The sequence below is a fragment of the Triticum dicoccoides genome, chromosome 5B, assembly GCF_002162155.2.
Source record: "Triticum dicoccoides isolate Atlit2015 ecotype Zavitan chromosome 5B, WEW_v2.0, whole genome shotgun sequence".
NCBI classification, from domain to species: Eukaryota; Viridiplantae; Streptophyta; class Magnoliopsida; order Poales; family Poaceae; genus Triticum; species Triticum dicoccoides.
Window position 1 is genome coordinate 16,734,047 of NC_041389.1, and position 2,751 is coordinate 16,736,797.

Below are 2,751 nucleotides of genomic sequence, written 5' to 3' on the forward strand. Positions count from 1 at the left end.
CAAATCGCCTAAGAGGGAAAACATACTCGCCTACCCCCGGCGACCTAGGTCGCCCCACCGGTCGGACCCAAGTCGCCCAAAACCACCGTACACCTTCCAAATTGCCTAAGACGGAAAAAAATACTCGCCTACCCCCGGCGACCTAGGTCGCCCCACCGGTCGAACAGTGTCGCCTAAATCACCGTACACCTTCCAAATCGCCTAAGATGGAAAACATACTCGCCTACCCCCGGCGACCTAGGTCGCCCCACCGGTCGAACAGTGTCGCCTAAATCACCGTACACCTTCCAAATCGCCTAAGATGGAAAACATACTCGCCTACCCCCTGGTGACCTTGCCCACCATTGTAGGCAGAGTTAAAGCTGGGCAGAACACGGCAGGGGCGTGCACAACAGTGTCAGTTGCCGTCGCATCAGACGAGTCAGCAACAGTCACCGCAACAGGAAACTCCACACGGAGGACATTTTGGACAGGAGCAGAAAGCAAATCTGGTGACTCGCCTACCCCCTCGATACCCAGGAGGGACTTGTGTACAGTATAATGGGCCTCCATCACAACCATCAAAGTCATCAGATAGTTTAGAGATCATGCTCAAACATCTGCACATTTTTAGAAGATAGGACAGAAATTCTTGTGTAAGCGATATAATGTAAATGAAAACAACAAACTTCTCTTTTTTCTTTATTTTTAACTGCTAGTCAGGTTGGTAGATCATGTTTACTATTAGTTGGCAGGAAAATGCCAGCTCATGAATTTGCAGGATGCGTGCATTATTTTTTGCTTGTACTACTAGCTCACACTTTTTTTCTAGCCTTTTGTTTTGTAAGAAACTAGTCCCTTGTCAATTCATCTACTTTTTTATCAGGGATGTAGGCAAGGTTTCTCTCTCCTTTTTTAGCCACACAGAATAACTACACACAGTTTATATCAACCAGTTTTCTTATCTCCTATTTTTAATGCAGAGGCCTGGTGCAAGACAATAGGCAAGAATATAACAAGTTTCAAGAGCACGGCATCTTCTATCTTGGATCCAGATTCAACATGGGGAATGGGAGGACAACTACAGGTGGAGAGCAGATTTGTTGGCAAGATCCAATTTTCTGGTGTAACCTAGTATAGTATCATGCTTTTGCCCAAGAAAAAAATAGAAAAAATGATGAAGAATCCTGTGTTTTTACCTTGGTGTTTTTGAAGGGAGAAAAATTTGCCCAGTTTCTGGTGGTATTCTTGCCGGAGTTGTCTCAGAGTTTTGCCTAATGCACAACAAAGAGGTGCATACAGATATCGTTGCGTTCTTCAGGATTTGGTCTAGTCCCCCCCTTTTATGGTGTTTTTTCTTCATGCAAGGGAGCTCCCCCAGCTAGGCCATGGCGTGCGGCACGGCTGGGAGAAATAGCTGGGGGGAAGGGGAGAGGAGGAAGGATCCGCGCTGGGTCCGTAGGGTTTTCTCGTTTGGTGGGGGGAGATCGGGGGGAGTCGCTGTATTTCTTGTCGTGATGTGACACGCGAGGGAGGGGCGAGATTTCCTTTCTTAGCACAGGTGGGGGATCCGCACGTGGGCAACTTCCTGAAATAGCAGGCCGCGAGATCGCACCGCACGACGCGCGCGCACGATGTAGCAGCGTCCGTCTGTTAAAGTAATTTTAAATTAAAATGCTTATGGCAATAAATTATTAGTTAGATAACACTAGTAGAAAAACACCTAATAGTCCCGGTTCGTAAGGGCCTTTAGTCCCGGTTCATGAACCCGGACTAATGGGTCGTTACTAATACCTCCACCCATTAGTCTCGGTTTAAACACGAACCGGGACCAATGTGCCTCCACGTGGCCCTGTGCGCCGAGCCCAGTCAGGGGGCCTTTGGTCCCGGTTGGTGGCACCAACCGGGACCAAAAGTCCATGTTTTTTTAGAAAAGTGACTGCTTTAGGGGTTTTGGGGGTTATTTTTAGGTTGTTATTAGCTAGCTAATAGAGAGAAGTGTCCTCTCTTATATCTTCGTCCTTGGTTTACCAACGCTGCTGCTATATATGTTCATTTCACCAGCTGATATAATAACTCATGCATGCTCGCATCATACATCATCATATATAATAACAAGTCCTACTAATCATGCATCATCATACAACTTCTACTCGTTATTAATAATAAGTCATACGATCATCATCCTCATAGTTATCGAACCCAACCCTACATAATTGTTCTTAGCACATGATCATCAGTATCAGGTACGACACACACCCTTAAGGTAAAATAGCATAAAACAATATAGACCCGGACTCTCCATTATGAAGAATGGCGATCATCCTGTCTTCAATTTTTGCCCTTCGGTGATTGTTGCTTCCAAGAAGCTCCTTACGACTGTCCATACATTTTTTCCATTCTTTGATTGTCATGTCTCCACTTGTTTTAGAAACCCGGTATGGACAGTTCAGATTTGTAGGAAGACCTGGTTGTATGTTCAAAACATGAAGGCTACCGTGTGTATACATCAGATGAGGCACACAATCATTCAGGATTATTTGTTGAAAAACATAGTAATAACTTCGTAGTTAGCAATGATGTACTAGTTTTAGAAGTGTGCAAAAAGATGCACGGATGTCGTAATAGTAAAAAGTCTTACCAGGGTATCTCCATGGTAGTTACCGTAGTTCAACACGTGCACTAGTGGCACGTATTGACCATAATGTTGAGGAGTTCGATTGTAGACATTGTAATTCTCAAGATCAGTACAAAATCCGACCAGATGATTTT

General features: G+C 44.9%; 1 long non-coding RNA gene across 1 annotated transcript in view; it reads left to right on the forward strand.

Moving 5' to 3' along the window:
* The window catches only part of LOC119307093, a 5,775-nt gene extending 4,551 nt beyond the window's left edge, over positions 1–1,224 (forward strand). The window contains exon 2 of the long non-coding RNA XR_005149143.1: positions 963–1,224. This is a non-coding gene — a long non-coding RNA (uncharacterized LOC119307093). The remainder of the gene's footprint in view (positions 1–962) is intronic.
* The last annotated feature ends 1,527 nt before the right edge of the window (positions 1,225–2,751 follow it).